The 24,137-nt window shown below is 33.3% G+C and overlaps 1 pseudogene; it reads left to right on the top strand.

Annotated features, from left to right (window-relative positions):
• The first annotated feature begins 34 nt into the window (after positions 1-34).
• LOC116120439 lies at positions 35-13,839 on the top strand (annotated as a pseudogene).
• The last annotated feature ends 10,298 nt before the right edge of the window (positions 13,840-24,137 follow it).

Raw genomic sequence — 24,137 nt, 5'->3', positions numbered from 1 at the left:
ATTACTTGTACTAAACACTTCTGTTTGTCTATTTATGCAAGTTTCTCTGGTAAATATTACATCTAATCGCCCTTTCACATGGGCTGCTAATGGCAAATTATGCAAGAGTGGTAATAACTTTTTGCCCCCACGAAATTTCAAGGAGAAGAAAACTGTGACAGAGATGGATGTAAAAGTGCAAGTAATTGTCACAAAATCTCAGCCTCCAAAGGCTTTCTCTTCGGCATTTTTCTGTCAACTCGATTCTAGACTCTAGAGGAGCTCTTTGTTTTCCACTTCTATTGTAATAAGAGATTCCCTTTTTATGTGGACAAAGGCTCGTATCCTACTCTACGTATGGACAATCCTTGATATCTTTTTCATTCGCAACAGAAAATATGTTGTTAATGTTTGGTATCAAAATAAAGGTCAATTGAGCCAAATAATTATTACCACTAAAACTATTCTTAGAGGCCATTTCTGGCTTGCCAAATTTAATTCTCCAACTTTGCATGTTATTAAGTAATTAACACCCTGAAACAGATTTATTTATTTATATTTTATTTTATAGAGTTGTGGTGTGGTATCTGCAGTTCTGCAATCTTAGTGAAGTGGCATTGTGGTTAATGACTTAATGGCTGCATAATGATCATTTTCTGCTCTTTAGTCAATGATTAATTACAAAATCTTTGCTTTAAATTCAAACATCAGTGAGATAAAATCAAGGGGTTCTGGTTTCCTTTATCAAATTAACCTTTAAAAGAAAGAACAAAATGTAAAGCGTTGAATCCTAAAAATTATATCAATTTGGTAATTTTAAGTGAAAACAATAGTTTGTGATAAATAAACTCCGAGGGGTTGGCTTATACAGTCAAGAGGTTTGCTCGTTTTTAGGTTTAAACTTTGAAATCATTTATTACATTATAATTTATCCATTCTTTTGAGTTTATAGAGTATTTAACGTATCCCTGAAATTGGTTGAATTGTTGGACACTCCGTTAAAAACAAAAAAAAGTCTCTGATAAATACGGTGTTAAAAAGACGTCTTGTCATTTTGGTGGCAACTGATGGGAGTGCCCAGCTCAAGTCAGATGCACATAAAAGTCCAAAACAATCACGAAAAACATAATCAATTAATTTTCAAATAAAATTGTGAACTTACCGTTTCGATAAAGTAATGTCACTATCTCATCTGAGAGTTTCTGAAAAGATAAGAGGCCTGTTTCCAAAATGCTCAATGTGATAGACAAGTGGCAGAGTTTGCATATAGACTAAAAAGGGCCCGAACCAAATGACCATTAAATAAACATGAATGAGTTAGGTTTGTCTTGTAAAAGTCACAGAATTATCTCTGCATTATCAAAATAATATTCATCTTTCAGCTTTTTAATTATATATATCTAATATCTTCTACTTTTGATCAAAACAAGAAGCGGATTTTCTGCAAGGAGGAGCTTCTGAATTTTTGCATTCATCATCATCCACATGTTACAACATATTTTATATTCAAAGATGGAACCAGAAGCCAGAAATTTCAAGCTTTTGAATTGAATTCTACACTTACCAGATTTGAGTTTCAGGCTGCAGCTGTAGAGCCAGCCAGCTTAAAACAACCCAGATGATCAAACTTTTTTTTTTCTTTTTTTTCTTCAATTCAGAAATTCTCCGCACTTACTTCACAAGCCCGAACTCAACACTGGAGCCCCTACCGAACCAGATGATGAAATATTATATACAGTTAATCACAGTCTTGACAGATTCCTAGAAGTGAGCACTTGCCAAAATCCCAACTGAAGTTCCTGTAGGGCCGTAGGCTACAGCACTTCAGGAGCTAGCTAATTTTCCAGGGAGGCATTTACAATCTCCAACCCTTTCCAGGGAAATTAGAACGGCCCTGGAAAAGTAAACGCATCAGAAAGTGAGAGCTGGAGATGGATAATTTGGAGATGAAGATACCTCTCTCTTTCTGTGTCTTTTTTCCCTGGAAAAAGGAAAAAATACTGACAACACAAGAACACCAGCTAGCTACCGGTCCCTCGCTTGTCAACCTTTATATAAGAATAACATGTAATGTAATGATGTTTTGGTGTATAAAGGATAATAATTTTAATTACTTTTAGTACAGTTTAACATTGGAGATAATGTGAACCTGATACTGTAAGGAATTTGATATTTTAAAATAGCATAGGGTTACCATGAGGAAAATACTGAAATTCTATTTCATTACTATTGTATTGTTAATGTAGAATTAATACAAATAGGTATAAGACAGAATGAAAAGTTTTTGATGGAATCATTCTGATGTTGAGAAGTTTGTATTGCAGAAGATCCACGGATATTTGCAAATTATTTATTACTGACTAGAGTTTTATATTTGACTATTTTTTGGATTATTTTTTTTGGCTTCATTCTTATCATGGTCTTTTTCAGAATATTTGGCCGCAGATTATTATTTCTCATTANCTCTTTGTTTTCCACTTCTATTGTAATAAGAGATTCCCTTTTTATGTGGACAAAGGCTCGTATCCTACTCTACGTATGGACAATCCTTGATATCTTTTTCATTCGCAACAGAAAATATGTTGTTAATGTTTGGTATCAAAATAAAGGTCAATTGAGCCAAATAATTATTACCACTAAAACTATTCTTAGAGGCCATTTCTGGCTTGCCAAATATAATTCTCCAACTTTGCATGTTATTAAGTAATTAACACCCTGAAACAGATTTATTTATTTATATTTTATTTTATAGTGGTGTGGTATCTGCAGTTCTGCAATCTTAGTGAAGTGGCATTGTGGTTAATGACTTAATGGCTGCATAATGATCATTTTCTGCTCTTTAGTCAATGATTAATTACAAAATCTTTGCTTTAAATTCAAACATCAGTGAGATAAAATCAAGGGGTTCTGGTTTCCTTTATCAAATTAACCTTTAAAAGAAAGAACAAAATGTAAAGCGTTGAATCCTAAAAATTATATCAATTTGGTAATTTTAAGTGAAAACAATAGTTTGTGATAAATAAACTCCGAGGGGTTGGCTTATACAGTCAAGAGGTTTGCTCGTTTTTAGGTTTAAACTTTGAAATCATTTATTACATTATAATTTATCCATTCTTTTGAGTTTATAGAGTATTTAACGTATCCCTGAAATTGGTTGAATTGTTGGACACTCCGTTAAAAACAAAAAAAAGTCTCTGATAAATACGGTGTTAAAAAGACGTCTTGTCATTTTGGTGGCAACTGATGGGAGTGCCCAGCTCAAGTCAGATGCACATAAAAGTCCAAAACAATCACGAAAAACATAATCAATTAATTTTCAAATAAAATTGTGAACTTACCGTTTCGATAAAGTAATGTCACTATCTCATCTGAGAGTTTCTGAAAAGATAAGAGGCCTGTTTCCAAAATGCTCAATGTGATAGACAAGTGGCAGAGTTTGCATATAGACTAAAAAGGGCCCGAACCAAATGACCATTAAATAAACATGAATGAGTTAGGTTTGTCTTGTAAAAGTCACAGAATTATCTCTGCATTATCAAAATAATATTCATCTTTCAGCTTTTTAATTATATATATCTAATATCTTCTACTTTTGATCAAAACAAGAAGCGGATTTTCTGCAAGGAGGAGCTTCTGAATTTTTGCATTCATCATCATCCACATGTTACAACATATTTTATATTCAAAGATGGAACCAGAAGCCAGAAATTTCAAGCTTTTGAATTGAATTCTACACTTACCAGATTTGAGTTTCAGGCTGCAGCTGTAGAGCCAGCCAGCTTAAAACAACCCAGATGATCAAACTTTTTTTTTTCTTTTTTTTCTTCAATTCAGAAATTCTCCGCACTTACTTCACAAGCCCGAACTCAACACTGGAGCCCCTACCGAACCAGATGATGAAATATTATATACAGTTAATCACAGTCTTGACAGATTCCTAGAAGTGAGCACTTGCCAAAATCCCAACTGAAGTTCCTGTAGGGCCGTAGGCTACAGCACTTCAGGAGCTAGCTAATTTTCCAGGGAGGCATTTACAATCTCCAACCCTTTCCAGGGAAATTAGAACGGCCCTGGAAAAGTAAACGCATCAGAAAGTGAGAGCTGGAGATGGATAATTTGGAGATGAAGATACCTCTCTCTTTCTGTGTCTTTTTTCCCTGGAAAAAGGAAAAAATACTGACAACACAAGAACACCAGCTAGCTACCGGTCCCTCGCTTGTCAACCTTTATATAAGAATAACATGTAATGTAATGATGTTTTGGTGTATAAAGGATAATAATTTTAATTACTTTTAGTACAGTTTAACATTGGAGATAATGTGAACCTGATACTGTAAGGAATTTGACATTTTAAAATAGCATAGGGTTACCATGAGGAAAATACTGAAATTCTATTTCATTACTATTGTATTGTTAATGTAGAATTAATACAAATAGGTATAAGACAGAATGAAAAGTTTTTGATGGAATCATTCTGATGTTGAGAAGTTTGTATTGCAGAAGATCCACGGATATTTGCAAATTATTTATTACTGACTAGAGTTTTATATTTGACTATTTTTTGGATTATTTTTTTTGGCTTCATTCTTATCATGGTCTTTTTCAGAATATTTGGCCGCAGATTATTATTTCTCATTAGTATCCTTTATAGTGTTCAAACAGCCACCATTCTTTTCTTTTTCTCTCTCTAGTTATTAGAATATTTGATTGTATAATTTTATTAATTATTGCAAAAAGTTATTCTCTATTGTTGTATAATTGAGAATTTCCTTCTCATAAGTGTTACTAAATATTGGAAAAGATTGGTTTCATTGATCTTGAGGTTGAAGAATGCTTGTGATAGGCTTTCTTAAAAATGGATTAGATTACCACGGTTTAATGGTAAAAAGAACAAAAAAAAAAAAAAGATTCTATAAACTCTTGAGTTCGAGTCTCTCAGGTATATATGGTTGTGCATTGAGACTCTTATCAGCGAAAGTTTAAAAACTTAAGAGATTAGTTGAGGTGGGTACAAGTGATCAAACACCTTGTGATATAAAAAAAAAATTATATATAAAAATAAAATAATAAAAAGTGTCGCGATTTTGGTATTGAAAAAAAAGAGTATCGGTTATCAAAGAAGTGTTTTACACTTCTACAAAACACTCCAAAATGATGTTGTCAATTTTTCTTTACAAAATTAGTTAAACATTTCCTAAAGACTTTTTTCTTTCTATGTGGGCATATTTTCAAATACTTTACAATTATTTTAAGTCAGATTGGTATTTTCAAATAGAGAATTATTTTTGATGATTATTTAACACGCTGTTTTGAACAAAATGATGCATTAGATATCTAATGAAGCGATGTATTTTTTAGATTTTAAAAGAAAGTTTTTTATTACATCATGTTACAAACAACCATGTTGTTCAGTTGAATAGAAAAAAAAAAAAAAAAAAAAAAAATCTGTTTATGGTATTCACGTTGCGATTAAATCTCATTGTTGGGTTGTACTTGTATTAGAGGAGAATAGATAGAAGTATTTTCAGGTTAATAGTGAGGCGGTTTGAGGCAGAAGTATTGATGGTGGCAGCGACATATAAACGGGTCGAAGAGACACAAAATCGGTGCAGAACATGAGTGATCTTAAACAATTCGCGAGTGGTAAATGAGCATGAGAGAATTGTGGATCATCATAGTGGGTCACTAATTCAAACCTTGTTGAGAAAGGGAACATATAAGTGAAGAATAAATTGAAATGTATATAGATTAATATCAATAACAAATATCCACTGTGGATTCCAATTTGATCACTTGTTACCACAAAATTATATAATTTTTGCCGTGTCGCCTCTGGCTTGTTTATGCGCACTTGGCTAACAATTCATTTGCGTAAACTGTCGAAACAGGTATCGCACACGCATGATCAGGATCAAAAAAGCATTTATTTATCTCTCTTCTTTCGGTGTATTAAAATTCAATTCAATTCGTTTAATGGGTTTGCTCTATAAATCGGACGGTTCTGTATCAGGTTTCCTTATTAAACTGTCGGTTTGGTTTTCCAAACATTACTTGCAGATTTTACGTATTATATCGTACATATTAAGTCATAAATAATTATATCGTGACATCATAAGTCTTGTACTTGAATATCCAATGTTGTCGAGGATTATAGTTGGTTGCTTGCTTGCTCAATAAGATATTGTTTTGGCCTTATTCACCACACCACAAGGCTCTGTTTCCAATATCCAAATTCAATGCAACGTTATCTTCTACTTGTGCAGAAGCCAACCCCCTATTTAAATTTGTCAGTTCTCATAAGGCCACGCCCACATCAAATTAAATGAGGATATTTAAGCCTTCTTATTGAAGTTCAATGGGGTCAGTAAGAATTGTTATAATGATGAGAGAAAACGACATATTTCCACCCAGGTTCAGTGAAATCCCAAGTTGATAAGTTTGAACTTATTTATTCTAGATTCTTACTCTTAATCTAATACGGTGTTGAAGGCAAGCATGTAGTCATATACTGAGTTATGGGTTCAATTGAATCTATTCAATTTTTTAAAAATTTTAAAACAGTATTAATGTTTTATGAATTTTATAATTTTAACCTTATTTAATATTATGTTGACTCAACTTTTAAAACTTTACAAAAAAAACTAATTTATAACATTTATGAAGTATTAGCTAAAATCATCTGTAACTATAAATAAGTGTTATAATATACTCAACAATAAAATTTAAATAATTATTAATAACATACAAAAAATGTTACCAAAACCTCATTTTTTAAGTAACACGAGCTGTAACAACATGCTTAAAAATGCTATCATTTATTTATGGTAGCACTTTTCACATGTTACCATGGAACAATTTTGTTGTAATAGTTGGATAGTTATATTCTTGATATGCACTCTAATAATGATTTTTTGACATTAGATGAAATTGGTACTCTTACCGAAAAGTTGGTTCAAACAAAGAAGAATGTGGTATATCTAGTGAAATTAACATTGATATTACCTGTTGCAACTACAAGTATTGAAAGAGCATTTTTTGCGATGAAGATTATAGAAAATTGACTACATAATCGAATAGGAGATCAATTGTTAAATGATTGTCTAATTACATATATTAAGAGAGAGATATTTGATGAAATTGTTGATGAAACAATTATGCAACGTTTTCAGAATATGAAAAATCGTCAAGAACAATTATAAAATTGATAATTATGTATTTACAACTTTTAAAAGTATATTTTTTATGTTTATTACTTTAGTATGTATTTTATTATAAATTTATAAATTTTGATGTTTTTAACCCTTTGACTCAGAATCTTGACTACGTCCCTGGTTGGAGGTGGTTGAAAATGGTGAGTGAGGTCGGCAAGTTAAGGTATAAGTTTTGTAGAGGAGGTTGTGGGGAGTCTAATGATGGTCTCGGTAATGATTTTTGGACTTTGAAATCGGCTGGAAAAAGCAAAAAACTACTGGCTTGGATGCTACTAACGTAAGCTATTTTGCTAACATGAGCCTCTCTTCTTCCAAAGAAAGCGTCGACGCATTTTAATGTGCTAACGTGCACTACACTATAGTGAAAATTTGTTAATCTGTTAAAATAAAAGAAACGACGTTACTTTGAAGGTGAGAATCTGGAATAAATGTAACCATGAGTTTCAACTAGAGATTTCGCTAAACCTCGGGTAGGAATATGTCGTTTTCCCTTTAATATTTTATAAATTCATCCAACAACTTCATGTGTCAACTTCTTTGCCTAAATTTTGTTGTTATGTTAAAAAAATTAAAATCACAAGTTGAAAATCTTGCCGACAGTGTTATGCAATTAGTTTATGAGAAAACAAGATGCCTGAAAAAGTTTTTCCATAAATTACTTGTTTTCATGCTCTTTTTTTCAATCATATAAATCTGATATTAACAAACAACTATAAAGGATCTTTGTCAATAACCTCCCTGAAATCTCATTAAAAATTCGAATAAAATNAATTTAAAATCACAAGTTGAAAATCTTGCCCACAATGTTATGCAATTAGTTTATGAGAAAACAAGATGCCTGAAAAAGTTTTTCCGTAAGTTACTTGTTTTCATTCTCTTTTTTTCAATCATATAAATCTGATATTAACAAACAACTATAAAGGATCTTTGTCAATAACCTCCCTGAAATCTCATTAAAAATTCGAATAAAATAAACAATAGAGCCAAATTTCTCTCCTTTTAATTTCTTTTGTGGGCTCAAAATAAATTCCAACATTGGGCCTTCAAACGCAAGAAGCTCAACCCAATACTAACCCCACTACTCTTTTAACCCAACTTTTTCTCGCATTTACATCTGCTTAAAAAAACTGAACAGTTCACTCTCAGCTCGGAGACAATTAATTTTTATTTTATTTTTAGGTTTTGTTTTGTGATTTGGTTCTAGGGTTTTGAATTTCTGTCTGATAATTTTTCGATTTTTATTAGCCCAATGATGGACAACAATGAAATGTATTGACGGGTTTGCTGGAGGATTTTGTTCAATCATTAGCCTTTACTCACCACCACCACCACCTCCTCTTCCACCATCTCCACCACCACCTCCTCCTCCTCTTTATGCATTCATACATACATACGCATATACACACATTTTGTTTTGTGTGGTGGTGTGTAAAGGCTTTTGAAGAACGTGCCTTTAGTTCTAAACTCCTGATGATTGCTTCTAAGCTATGAGATCTGAGGGCTTTCACTTTCACATTAATTTTAAAAAACAATACATGTGTTTTATGAAATACATTATTTTTATTTTTATTTTTTCAGTGAATGTTGATAATGCATGTACTGGGTTCTGGGCATTTTTTAACTTCTTTTATTGATGGATATCTGTTGCCTTAGACAGTTGTATTTGATGGCTTTTGGAGTATGTTTTGGACCTGTTTGAGGTAGTTTCTTCATCAGAATTGCATTTTGCTTATGTTTTTCTATTTTATTTTATTTTTTGCTTAATGGTATTTTGTTTAATTAACAAGTTAGATTCATACATTTTACAGTTGAAAAATTCGAATGGTCGTATTATTTTTAGTTTAGAACTTGTGGGAATAAGAAATGTCAGGGGGCTTGTGGGTATATGAAAAGCTGTAACTTTCTTTATTGAAATTAGCCTTTTTATTTTCCCCATTATTGTTTCTCTGTTGTGAATTTGTAATAGGTTCTATGTTTACAAGCCATTTTGCTGGGAAGTCCACGTAAGGGTACAATAGTATTTTCCAAAGTCCCATTAAAAAAATAAAAATACAGCATTATTTGTATTTTTGTTTAAATCTGTTAATGTAATAATAATATATGTGTCCGAATGCATTGGTATAAGTACTTTTTTCTTTAGGTGGCATTCCATAGGTGGATTGATAAAAGTTTTAGGTCCGGAGCTTCCTTTCACCACAGGACCAAACTAACAAAACAGAACCTAACTAATGGAATTTATGGTCCTGAGAGAGAGCGAAAGTTAGAAACTGTGTTGGTGGTTGGTGAAAAGTGAAGATGCATGACACAGACGATAACATGACAATTCGAAGATCAAGTGTTGGTGAGTTTCACTGTGATCTTTGTTATGTTCTGTTCTTTTAGATCTGTTCTCTTTTTAATTTTTTTTTTATTTTTCTTGGGTTTTGTTTTCTGATTGTGTTTCTCGGTGAAAATTTTGGAAATGGGTGTGCTTTTTGGTTGCTCGTGAGGGGTGTTTTTTAGGTCTTCTTTTCCCTTGGTTGTGTCTCAATTCTTGAACTGGAGTTTCAAAACGTACTTTCTGCTTGCTATGTTTGATTGTTTTTTAAAAAAAAATTATTTTTTTAAAAGGTCATTTATGATGTAAATTTTGTGAAGATCCCGTGGATAGTTCTGCCTATTGATTCTTTTTTTTCGGTGTTAGTTTTTTGGTTTCTGCAGAATAAATGTGAAGCTTTGTCTTTTTGTGAGTGAAAGTGAACAATGGATCTTTGATCGGTGTTTGGTTACTGATGAAGAGTTGGTTCTAATATCTAACTGCATTGCTTGTTGATTTGAAGGTTTTTTTAATTTATTTATTTTTTACGCCAAATTTTTAGCCTTAAGTTTTGATGTTTTAATTTTCTTGGTACCTAAAAGGCACGAATATCAAGGTTAACTTTCAAGGCAAAGACATAAATTAAGACCGTGTGAAAAAGAAAGGAATATTTTATTTCTACTTGCTTGTTTTGTTAATTTTCCTGCTTCCATTTTACACTTGTTAGAGTTCAAGACTGTTTTTGTTATGGGAAAGAATTGGTAGTTCCTTTTTTTTTTTTTTTTTTTTATTTTTTTTATAATCATGTCTGCTTCTTTTTCATTTAATATTCTTCTTTTGATTAAGCTAGGAAGAATTAGAAATTTAGGTTGGAATAAATGGTGTTTTGCGTTTTGAGTATCAGGTTTACAACCCCCCAAAAAGATGTTTCTCATAAAGATGCTATTTAGTGCTTTTGGTCCCTTTGAAGCTTTTCTTTCTGGAATCTTCTTTTTCTGCTTTGTTCTTTTCTTGTACGTCTGTCATCTTTCTATTTATCTTGGTTATTAAGCATTTTAATCTTGAATATGAAATCAATTATTTTATTATTATTTTTCTAATTTGCAGTTTAAACTTATACGAGAGCGTTACAGTTATTGAATTTGTATATAACTTCATGTAATAACTTCATGCAATCATTTGAAACTTGATATTAAGCCATTGGTGATATAAGTGTACTGGAGTAAATGTCTTTCGGAGTATAGTCCGCGATGTAGATATGGGTTTGGGGAGTTTATCAGCGAAGTTTTGAGTGAGGCTGCCCGGCCATCTCACAGGGGAAAATCACATGGCTCAGTGCACGAGTTGCATGACCAGCCCATATCATCCAAAAACACCGTTGGGCAGGCCTCCCACCTGAGCTTTTGCGTATGTATCAAGATATTGGAGGCAAGTGAGAGTACGTGGCCTGCTCGCAAACATGTTTTGCATGTGCTGCCTGTGTGGTCATGGAGGGAAATGGTGCAAAGAAATTGTCAGAGCCCTGAATTGTGGAAGATTACCTTTCCGGTTTTCCCTGAAGGCTGTGAGACTTATGAGTTCAGCTGTGCTTACAATATTAGGTTTATAGGGAAAACTAATAACCTTTTTATATGCGTTTCTTTGCTTCTGTATCTGTTAATTGTCAGTCTTAGTATAAACATTTTGATGCATACGTATTTATTTCTCATTAATGAGATGTTTTCACTGAGACGGACGTGGGACTGACCAGGTTTTTGATTTGTTCTCATTACAGCCAGGGCCCAGGGATGGGGCTATTCAGTGCTTCATTAGGAGGATAAATCTAATTTGACTTACCATCTTTTCCTTTGCCTTAGCCCTGGTAAGTTTCTATTCTATATTTGTTTGCCCCAAAAATTTTGTTTTAATATGACCTCCTGTTATGTGCTGGTGATATCAATTGAGGTAAATCTGGCTTTGCCTTAGTGCCATGTTCAACACTTGCCCAGGAAAGAGGCACTGGTGCCAAAAAAAAAAGACTACGTAATAAAAAAGAGAGAGGAAAAGTGAAGATGGATAAAAGAGGTTGTAGAGTGTGTGGGGGGATAGAATATAGGTGGCTATGGTACGATGAATTTGACTACCATTGGCCTTTAAATGTACCTATATGACCTATCTTAATTTCTTACGTTTCTTTCAAATGTCATTTTAGCATTTAGTGAATAAATGGACAAAAATATTCTAGTTGAAAAGTGGTTTCTATTTATTAGTGGTAGAGATTATTTTCTGAACAAAAAACTAATGGATTCTTAACTCTTACTCTGTCAAATTTGTTTTTTTGCTAATATGTTGTTGTTCACTTGCAAGGTTTTATAATCTAACAGTATGGCTTAATTCTTTTTATGCCATTCTCCAATTCTGTATTAACTTACAATGTATCCCTTAGATTTACCAACACTAGGATTTGCTTTGTGGTATACTAGGACAAAGCCACAAGCTGTACCACTGTTTATAACTGTTCATAGTTACGTATTTGTTACTATATATAAAGATACTAATATGAACCGGTGAAGCATTTTCCAATTTTGAGTGTTGCTGTGTTGACATGCGCAAATGGGCTCTCTCTTCTGAAGTCAGCTTCCAGAAATTGTTCCGAGCCTATATTATGTTTTAGAAACTTCTCTAGCTTGAATAAATTTGTCTGGTTAGTGAAGACTTCATTTTGAAAACAAGCGGAAATTTAAATGTAATGTCATAGGAAACAGTTGTCGGTGCTTGTTTGGGATCTTTTAGAAATCTATTATCTGATACTTGTGGAATCAAATAGCCTTATTATTTGTTGACCGTCTCTTTGGCTTTCACCCATTCCAAGGTTAAGTGATTCCAACTACATAGCTGTGTATGGGTTTGAGTTAATTTTGAGATGCTCTGCTTATACTTCTAGAACTGCTCCGTGCCAAGCAATCTTAGTCCAAAAAATATCGTCTCTCGCTACTGTTTCATGCAACTACAATGGTACCATTGGCACTTATTTTTCTCATTTTAATCAACTCTTAAATTCAGTTAGGTTTATACGAGACAGATAACTTATCTACTCGTGCGATATCTAGTGACTAACATGGTTTATGCTGTTTAGTTCTCCCTATGTATTGTGTTTTGCATAAATGTGCTTTTTCTTATTTGGTTCACTGTTATTCGAAGCACTCTAATTCAATCGTGTGTTTTTGCAGCTTTGCTTGTTGAAAATGGCAAAGTTTCTTCTTTCTGCAAAACGGACTCGGAGAACCACTTGCACAGAGTATGTAATCTCCATGGATGCCGATAATATATCAAGATCAAGCAGTTACTTACATTGGAAAATTGAGGTATGCTATGGCTATTTTACATGATTTAGCTTTATCTTTCGGTTAACAATCTATCCTAAACTGTATGGTAGACTCTGGAAAATCAAAATGTAGTAAAATTCTTCATAAATCTGACCAAAAAGGAAGCTTATGTGTCTTGAATATGTTTATGGCGACTTTAAAAGCATATGATAAATTCTGCGAATGGAGAATTCAACTTGATATATTAATCACGTTTATTATGGGGTGCAAGTATTGATTGTTGGATTTACAGAACTTTATACAACTGTACGTCAACATATATGCATGTGTTTCTTTGCTTCAGGTCAAATTTTCTTGGCACAAAATTCATCATTTATGACACACACCTCCTTACAACAAGCCCAGCTTCTCCACCTGGCAGAAGCCGCAGGTTCGATCTCAAAAAGGTTTCACCCAAAGGTTCCCACTGGTAGCTACACATCTGCTAGGTCCAATATGAGCGAACGTTTAGGAACCAGGGCCCTCGGAGGATGCACTGCACCATGCACTCAATCCAGCATCACCCTTGAGCCGTGGGTAGTGTGTCCCAGGCCAGGCAGAGCTTAATCCCATCCTTGAAGATTCCTTCCGGAACTCGCAAAATCAATAGATAGTTCAACTGGAGTTTAGTAGCTCCCGATTTTCTGACATTGTTGCATTCGTGATGAGACGAGGAGGGAAAGGAGCGACCTTTAGTTCTTTCGAACAAGGCTCCAAGATGGCACGAGCAGTCCATGTTGGTGCCTCAACTTTCGAGGAAAGTGACTGTGCTTCTGTCAAGAATTTCAATTGATGGCTGCCACGCGCCTGCTGCTGGTGCACCGACACCATCACAGCCACCCCAGTCAGATACGACAAGATCATTCTGCAATTTGGTAAGGTGGCAAGGATATGTTCACAATGGACTACCGGTCCTTTATCTGCATTTCAGGCTTTCGCAATCTGCTTGAGCAGTTTCGACCAAATTGGCATGTTACATAAAGAAATTAGAGACTATGGTAAGAAGTAGAAAATTTTCGTTGGCCTTGTTTCTCTCTTAGAATCTATAGAATGTGTTTGTTTTATGCAGTGTACAACAATAGTTGACACTAGCAAAGTACGAGGACATCTGTGCTCATTTGACAGAATTTTTTTCTTTTCTTTTCTCCCCTTTAAATCCATTTTCTATGATGCTCTGGATGTTTCATTATCAAATGTTTTCTGTTCTCTAAACTCACTCCTTTGATATGAGCTGGAAAGAACATTGTAAACTTCATTCAGTCTACGGCTGCTAGTTTGCGCCTTAAGACTCCAATCATTTACCTTAAATTGTCTGTGTTTGATCATTGGATAGCGACTTTGGCAAATAATGCACCCCGACATTAGCAAACAAAATCTTCAAAAGTCTATCTTTATCTCCGAGGTGGTTGCCCTCTGGAATTTAGCTTATGTTTTGTGTTCAACCTGGTCCAGCTTGGCCTGCCTAGCAACCCACAATATTCCCACTTGTGTTCTTTGTCTGATACTCTATGTACCCCCATTTCAATCTTTTCTTGTGTATTCTTTTGCGGAATCAAATCCCTTTGGCAGCCACCGATAAGCTTGTATTGCTAGTGCAATATTTACTGTACTAAACATTCTGTTTGTCTATGTTATGCAAGTTTTCTCTGGTAAATATTACATCTAATCGCCCTTTTCACTGGGCTGCTAAGGCAAATTATTCAGAGTGGTATAACTTTTGCCCCACGAATTTCAAGGAGAAAACTTTGACAGAGATGGATGTAAAAGTGCCAAGTAGTAAGTGTCACAAAATCTCAGCCTCTCAAGCTTTCTCTTCGGCAGTTTTCTGTCAACTCGTCAGACTCAGAGAGCTCTTTGTTTTCCCTTCATTGTATAAAGAGTTCCTTATTTGTGACAAGGCTCGTATCCTATCTCTACGTATGACAATCCTTGATATCTTTTTCATTCGCAACAGAAGATATAGTTGTTATGTTGGTATCAAATAAAGGTCAATTGCGCCAAATAATTCTTACCACTAAAACTATTCTTAAGGGCCATTTCTGCTTGCCAAATTGTAATTCCAACTGTTGCGTGTTATTAAGGTAATTAACACCCTGAAACAGATTATTTATTTTATCTTTAGTCTTATAGAGTTTGGTGGGGTATCTGCCACTGTTCTATCTTTAGTGACAACCTGAGCATTGTTGCTATGAAGTTGTGGTATCTGGTACAGCTGTGGCATGCAATGATCATTTTCTGCTCTTTAGTCAATGGATTAATTACAAAATCTTGCTTTAAATTCAAACATCAGTGAGATAAATCAAGGGGTTTGGTTTCCTATTTCAATACCTTTAAAAGAAAGAACAAGGTTAAGGCTGAATCCCTAAAAATTATAATCAATTTGGTTAATTTTAGTGAAACAATAGTTTGTGATAACTAAACTCCGAGGGGTGGCTTTGTACATACATTCAAGAGGTTTGCTCGTTTTAGGTTTAAACTTTGAAATCATTTATTACATATAATTTCTCCATCTTTTGATTTATAGAGTATTTAAACGTATCCCTGAAATTGGTTGAATTGTTGGACACGTCCGTTAAAAACAAAAAAAGTCCCTGATAAATACGGTGTTAAAAAGACGCTTGTCATTTTGGTGCAACTGATGGAGTGCCCAGCTCAAGTCAGATGCACTAAAAGTCCAAAACAATCACAGAAAAACAGAATCATTAATTTTCAATAAATTGTAACTTCCGTTTCGGATAAAGTATGTTCACTATCTTCACTCTGAGTTTTTCTGAAAAGATAAGAGGCCTGTTTCCAAATGCTCATGGCTATGGTGACAAGTGGCAGAGTTTGCAATAGACTAAAAACGGCCCCGAACCCAAAGTGAACCATTAAATAAACATGAATGAGTTAGGTGTGTCTTGTAAAAGTCACAGAATTATCTCTGGCATTATCAAAATATTTAATCTTTCAGCTTTTTTTAATTTTAATATACTCATATCTTCTACTTTTGATCAAACAAGAAGCGGATTTTCTGCAAGGAGGAGCTTCTGAATTTTTGCATTCATCATCATCCACTTGTCACACAATTTTATATTCAAAGATGGAACCAGAAGCCGAGAATTTCAAGCTTTGTAATTGAATTCTACACTTACCAGATTTGAGTTTGAGCCTGCAGCTGTAAGCCAGCCGCTTAAAACACCCAGATTCAAACTTTTTTTTTTTTTTTCAATTCAGATTTCTCCGCACTAACTTCAACAGCCCGAACTCAACACTGGAGCCCCTACCGAAACCAGATGATGAAATATTATATACAGTTAATCACAGTCTTGACAGTCCCTAGAAGTGAGCACTTGCCAAAATCCCACTGAATTCCTGAGGGCGTAGGCTACAGCACTTCAGGAGCTAGCTAATTTTCCAGAGGCATTTACAATCTCCAACCCTTTCCAGGGAAATTAGAACGGCCCTGGAAAAGTAAACGCATCAAAAGTGAGAGCTAGAATGGATATTCGAGATGAGATACCTCTCTCTTTCTCTGTCTGTTTTCCCTGAAAAAGGAACAATACTGACAACACAAGAACACCAGCGCTACCGGTCCCTCGCTTGCCAACCTTTATATAAGAATAACATGTAATGTAATGATGTTTTTGGTGATAAAGGATAATAATTATTACTGGAGTACAGTTTAACATTGGAGATAAGTACCTGATACGTAGGAATTGATATTTTAAAATAGCATAGGGTTACCATGAGAAAATACTGAAATTCTTTTCATTACTATCGTGTTGTTAATGTAGAATTGATACAAAATTACAAGACAGTAAGAAAAGTTTTTGATGGAATCATTCTGATGTGAGAAGTTTGTATTGCAGAAGATCCACGGTAGTTGCAAATTATTTATATCTGACTAGAGTTTATTTTGACTTTTGTGGATTATTTTTTGGCTTCATTTCTAGGATGGTCTTTTTCAGAATATTTGGCCGCAGATGTTATTTCTCATTAGTATCCTTTATACTAGTTTATAGTGTTCAAAGAGCCACCATTTTTTCTTTTTCTCTCTCTAGTTATTAGAATATTTGATTGTAATATTTTTTAATTATTGCAAAAACTTTTCTCTATTGTTGCATAATTGAGATTTTCCTTCTCAAAGTGTTACTAAATATTGGAAAAGATTGGTTCATTGATCTTGGGTTGAAGAATGCTTGGTGATTATTCATGTTCTTAAACATTGTATTTTATTATGCGTCACCGGTTTTAATAATAAAAGCCAAAAAAAAAAAAAGATCTTTAACTCTTGATTTGAGTTTTCTAACATTAATAAGGTTGTCATTAAGACTCTTACTCAGTTTACAGTTTCAAAAACTTAAGAAATTGATTGAGATAGTGGTACCACTCCGACCACAACAGTGATAAAAAAAAAAAAACATTGTATTAAAAATAAAAAAAAAAAAAATGTTCCTCGCCTATAGTATTTGGAAGAAAGAGTAAAGTTCTCGGAAAGTTTTTAAACTTTACTAAACACTCCAAATGATGTTGTCACTTTCCTAAAGACTTTTTTGTTTCTATTCGGTTATATTTTCAATTACTTTTACATTATTTTAAGTCAGATTTGGTATTTTCCAAATAGAAGAATTATTTTTTTATGATGCATTTATTCTTTGATGCCATGTTTATTTTTTGTAGATTTTAAAAGAAGAGTTTTTTATACATACAATCATCAATGAATATGTTAGTCAACACAGGGTGACACATCTCTTACTGTTTGGTTGAATAAAAAAAAAAAAAATCACATTGCATATCACAGTGAGTGAGAATTAATTTCTCATTGGTTCGTTGTACTTATATTAGCAGAATAGATAGAAGTATTTCTCAGAGTTATAGTGAGGATTTGGGATATTTTTTTGGTGGGAACACTAAATCTCAAAGCACACCAAATCTGCAGAAATGATTTGATTATAACAATTTAAATTGAGTTGTAGACGAATTGTGACTCACATAGTGGTCACTAATTCAACTTTTTTAGAAATATATATATATATATATATATATACAATTCCACTGTGGATTCCATTTGATCAACTTGTTACCACAAAATTATATAATTTTGCCTTGTCGTGTCGCCTGGCTTGTTTTATTGCGCACTGTGCTAACTTCATTTGTGTAAACTGTCGAACAGCTTGTAGCACACGCATGATCAACAAAGGATTTATCCTTTTTCTTCTTTCTTTCGGTGTTATTAAAATTCAATTCAATTGTTTATGGGTTTTGCTCCATAAATCATTTAGGTTCCTTATTAAACTGTCTGTTTTGTTTCCAAACTTACTTGCAGATTTACGTATTATATCCTACATATTAAGTCACAGTATTATATCGTTGACATCATAAGTCTTGTACTTGAATCCCAATTTGTCGAGGATTATAGTTGGTTGCTTCTTGCTCAATAAGATATTGTTTTTGGCCTTATTCCACACACCACAAGGCTCTGTTTCCAATACAAATTCATGCAACGTTTATCTTCTACTTGTGCAGAAGCCAACCCCCTATTAAATTTGTCAGTTGATAAAGCCACGCCCACATCAAATAATGAGCCTTCTTATTGAAGTTCAATGGGGTCAGTAAATGTTATAATGTGAGAGAAAACGACGGTGTTTGTCTAAGCTTATAGTTGGTCAAACTAATTTATAAGCTCTAAATTAAGTTGATTTGTTTTTATAACTTTTTTAAACTTATAAGTTAAGCTTATAAGCAAAAAAACTTTTTCTTTTTTGCTTATAAGCACCTGCTGATAGCTAGTTTGACCAAGTATATACACATTACACATTTCCTTGTTTAATTTTAAAATTTCATAGTATACCCTTATTAATGAGTACTTTTTTTAGTCTTTTAATAATATATACTTATAAGTCACATTTTATCAACCCTCATACTTATCAGTCACTTATAAGTCTTTAACCACACACCGTATTGCTAAAATTTCAAATGTTGTTGCTTATCAACTATTTTCATAACCTCAGACAAACACTCCCATATTCCCACGTGAAATCTCATTTGATAAGTTTGACCTTATTTTATTCTACATTCTTACGATAATCTACACGGTCAGTAACAGCTGAAGGCAAGCATGTAGCCGTATAATGAGTCGTGGGTTCATTGAATCTACATCAATTTTTTAAAAATTTTAGAAAAGTATTAATATTTATGAATTTATATTTTAACCTTATTTACTTGAACTCAACTTTTAAAACTTTACAAAAAAAACTAATTTATAACATTTAGAAGTGTTAGCTAAAATCATCTGTACTACAAATAAATGTTATAATATACTCGATAATAAAGTTTAAATAATTATTATAACATATCCAAAATCGTGTTCCCTAAAACTCTACTTTTGTTTAATGTATATTTATATAATTCGATATCATTTTATTAGTTTTAATTGTTCAAATTTGTTCATAGACTTTATCATCGTTAAGAAAAAATAAATGAGAGGGGGCAGATATGTGACACAATTTTTAATTAAAAAAATATATGTAATGTATGATGCAATCAAAATTAAAAATAAAATGAATACTTGGATAGATTGGTAATTCTATCATGGCAAAATTGTAATTTATGCTCCACTAAGCTCCATGATGACGGCGTGCCCCATATCATTATTTTGCTCATATGAATGATGAATGCTTCACGGCCCTTCATGCACCTTCGAACTTCACAATTAAACAGAGGGTGTTAAATACACTTACATCCCCTATAGTCTATAGATTAAAAAAAGAGTAAACAACTTTTCCCACCCAAGGTTTGCCTTAATGACACTTCCCCACCTAAAAAGTTTCAAAATACCATTTTATCACCCAAAATTAATATTTCATTATTACCCAAAGCCGATTTCAATGGTGAAAATTCTCTCTGTCACTATCATTTGAACCTCCGTTCTCCTCTCTACAAAACTCATCTCACTCCGACATATGATTTCTTACCCATTGCCGACCACTATAAAAGCTAGGGTTTTCTTTCTTATTGATTTTTAGTGGCAAATATTCAATTGATCACCACCATTCGATCCATCGGTCTCCACTTTACAAAACCCCTCTTACCCTGACTCTTGGTAACTTGTCGAACGCCGACTGAGAAAATGAAGTGCATTTTGGGTATTAATAGAATATAAACTTTGGGTAGAAAAATGGTATTTTGAAACTTTTGGGTGGGAAAGTGTCATTAAGGTAAACCTTGGGTGGGATAAAGTTGTTTACTCATTAATAAAAATAGGTTTACACCCCATTTGTAAGGTTAAAAAACTAAATACAATAGTCTGCTAGTTTTAGAGAAGATACATTTGTTGATATTAAAATACGGTAAGAAATTTTATTGCGTAGAAAATTTGATACTAGAAAATTTTAGTAGATTACTAATTTATTGAATTGGGTTGATAATATCCCTAAATTGTGATGGATACACATACCTAAATAATAGTTATAAGAATATTTTAGTTTCAATTTTCAACCACAAATCTAGCTTTTTCTAGTCGCTAATATATCAAATCAAGTTGTCATGTTATTTGAAATAAGAAATTGTTCAGTTTTGCAAGAGTAATATCACTCTCACTTTAATAGGAAATAAATATTTTAATACTTACCGAACATTGAACTATAACTAAAAATCACTATAAAACACATTTAGATCAAGAATTTCTTGAGCATCAGTAAGAAGTATAATGTTGAAAAATAGAACTTTTCTTTTATTATATGACATTGAAATATTTGAATTTTATAGGTTTTAAAATTACAATTACAGTTTTCAATGTTATCAAACGGATAATAAACAATGAAACCTTATGGACTTGTTATAAATTACCATCAAGTTCATGCCATGGCTACAGGTGGTATGCGATTGCGACGTGAAAGTACGCCGTTAGTCCGATGACGGAAATAAAAAAGGGNATAGATAATGATATGTAAGGGCTCTTAATGAAAACCATTTTGCTATACCATGAATGACCGAATATAGCTATGAGATCTGAGGGCTATTAGTATTTAGAAGTTTTATGTCATTTTTGTATGCACTGAATCTTAGATGTTTTACTCTGTAACTGTTAATCTACTTTTTATATTTTTAAGGACTAAAGGACAAAATTGAAGTGTTAAAGGATGGCCTGCTGTCTTCATATGATTTCCCCTGTCTCAATGTCATTTGTGGTCATGCTTATCTCCATGTTTGGTGGTATGTTTCAAATGCTAAATTTCCAAATTCTCTTTTGTTTAACATGAAACTCTTCCTAGCATTAGCTATGTTTGCTTTTCTTATTTGAGTTCTAGCTATTTTACTTCATGCGTGTCTGTTTTTCCTTACTTATATTTTTTGAGGATTAATGGTTCCTTGGGAATTGTGTGAGTTTTGACTGTAAAGCCTGCATATTGGGGGATTGTTCTTTGCTTTTACATGGTGGAAATTCTTTAAATTCTTTTACATCTGCCCAATGATGGGAGCTTATTGATTAGGATGGATGCTTTGATTTTAATTGTGGCCTCCATCATCATTTGTTAACTTCTCCCAGCATTACAAGTGGCTGCACATGTTGCTGTTGCATCTTATTCTGTTACTGTTGTTGTTGTTGTTATTCTTTCCATTTCTCTCTGTAATTGGTGATGTGGATTGGCTTTTAACTAAAATCTTAAACTTCACTATCTGTAAATTATGATTTGTAAGATCCGAGGGCATCATTGTCTGTCATTTTTCCTTTTTAATTTCTTTTTATTTCTCTATTTTATTTGGGGTCATTTTGATCTTTGTTTGTAATTTTATAAATAATAGTCATGTTTATGTTCACGAGTTTTGGGCTCCATTAGTGGTGAAAGTATATAAATTGTTTATGCTTATGAGTTTTGCATTAATGTTGCTTTCAGTTTCATGTGTGCTAGATTGGATTGGATGACATTGAATTTGATATAGTACTTTCTCATATATGTTTTACATTACTTTCCATCGCTGGTTAATAAACTATTGCAAGGTCTGGTGGAGTTTTAATAATTTTACATTACTTTTATTTTGTATGTTTTGCTTGCTATTTTTTAAAATTGAGATTTCTCTCTTATATGCTGAAAAAAACTGTTGACAGTATAATCGTTTGCATTGGTCAATGATGAAAACTCATTTCATGAGTGCTTGTTTAGTTTTCATTGTTAGCCCTCACTTTTGCTACTTCTCTATACCACCATTTATAAGTGTTAACAACTTTTTCTCTTCTTTCTCTTCTTCTTCTTCTTCTTCTTCCTTATCAGTTATCACCATAACCATCATGATCTTCATCTTCTTCTTAGGATTATTATTGTTATTATTATTATTGTTGTTATCACTGTTGATGGTGGTTGTGGCGGTGGTGGCAGTGGTGTTCTTTTGATCACCATTGAAGATGTGGGATGGCTTTCATTGAAACTTTATCTTCACCATGAATTGTATGGTTTTGAGTTATGAGATCTGAGGCCTATGCTCATGTGAATTTTATTGCTATTACTATTTGTACAAACTGTATGAAGTTGAACATGGAAGCCCTTGTTGCAATATTTGATTATGGTTTATCTGCATGAATAATGGATTTTATGAATGCCCAATGATGGACAATCGAATTTTATTGAGTGGTTGCATGGTTTCATCACTAGTCACTACATGCCACCCCTCTCCCTCTCTCTCTCTCTCTCTCTCATCATTTTTCTTTCATTCTTTCTTTTCTTTGAGTCTCTTTTTCAGCTTTTCCATGTTTCTGTTTATTGGGTGGTATGTAAGGGAGTTGATGAACGCCATTAGCATTATACCATACATGATCTGTTCTAAGCTATGAGATCTGAGGGCTTTTCTATTTGTGACAAAATTAGGCGATTCATTTTTCGACTCCACTGATATGTCTATCCTTGTTGCAAAACATATTCATGCTGATATTGATTATAATGAGTGATCTGTTGTGTTAGTGATGAAATGCGTCTTAATAGTTTTCTGCTGTTATTGTTCTTAGATTACTGATTATGATCTGAATCTTGTTAGCATTGAGCCAAAACAAAAAGCTATTGGCCTCAGGATTTTACATTATTTCACTTGAATGGCATTTGCTAGAAAAGATTGTAGCTTAAATGTCTTTCCACAAAAGGGGAGCTCTAGATTTTCATCAGAGGATATTTTTTTCTGTAATTGATAGTATCTTATATATGTGGGACTAAGTTTGTGTAACATTGTAATATTGTGTTTTGCATTAAATATATATCTTTAAATATTTTGATTTATGTAATGGAGATGGGTGTGGTATGGCCACAGATAGGGTTGTCAGACGAGCCGAGCGGCTCATGAGTCGGCTCGGTTTGGCTTGTCTAAAGCTCGTTTATGACTTGGCTCATGGTTAGCCGAGTCAACTCGGCTTGAGCTTGCTATATAAAACGAGTCGAGTGCGAACATGGAGAGGCTCGGCTCGTATGCTCGCGAGCCTGATGTGGCTCGGCTAAGCAGGGTTCCATTTGTTATAAACTGTGGGGATCGAAGTGTTATCTTTATTCTTTAGTTTTAAAAATTTGTAAAAACGACAGTTAATCCCTCGATGTAATTAGTTCTAAAACACAAAATTAAACCCCCAAATCAGATTTCTCAAATTGACAAACCTTAGCTCCGAAATTTGTTCTTGCAAATATTCATAATCAAAATCAAAATCAACATAATGATTGTGTTGAAGAAGAAGATGAAGATGAAGATGGAAGCTGCATAACTAGTGATGCTCTGCAAGATGAAGATGAAGATGAGATGAAGACTAGTGGCAAGATGAAGATGAGATGAAGACAAAGACAAAGATGTAGATGATGGATAACTAGTGATGCTTTGCAAGATGAGATGAAGACTAAGAAGAAGATGAAGATGATGGAGATAAAGACAAAGAAAAGGATGAAGATGATAGAGATAAAGATGTGGATGATGAAGATGATGGAGATAAAGACGTAGATGATGAAGTCGAGTCGAGTCGAACTCGACTTGAACTCGATCGAGCTCGAGTGCCTTTTTTTTGACTTGACAGGCTCGAGCTCGATCCTGGAGCAAACATGTCGAGTTCGATAAGTCGAAAACTTGACTCGGCTCGACTCATTTACAACCCTAACCACATATTTGCTGGTGTATGGTTTTAATTTATCATTTCATTGACCAACAATTCCTCTATTGTGATTTTAAGTTTTAACCAAACAATTCCTCATTATGGTAAGTATATTATGGTAAGTATAGTATATTACATAGTAGTAAAATTTTATTATGACAACTAAAACATTTTTGCATATAATAATTAATTAATTAACAAATGCAAAA

The sequence above is a fragment of the Pistacia vera genome, unplaced genomic scaffold (assembly GCF_008641045.1).
Source record: "Pistacia vera cultivar Batoury unplaced genomic scaffold, PisVer_v2 Contig933, whole genome shotgun sequence".
In the NCBI taxonomy this organism is placed as follows: Eukaryota; Viridiplantae; Streptophyta; class Magnoliopsida; order Sapindales; family Anacardiaceae; genus Pistacia; species Pistacia vera.
Note: the sequence above shows the minus strand (reverse complement) of the source record. Positions and strands in the feature narration are given on the sequence as shown.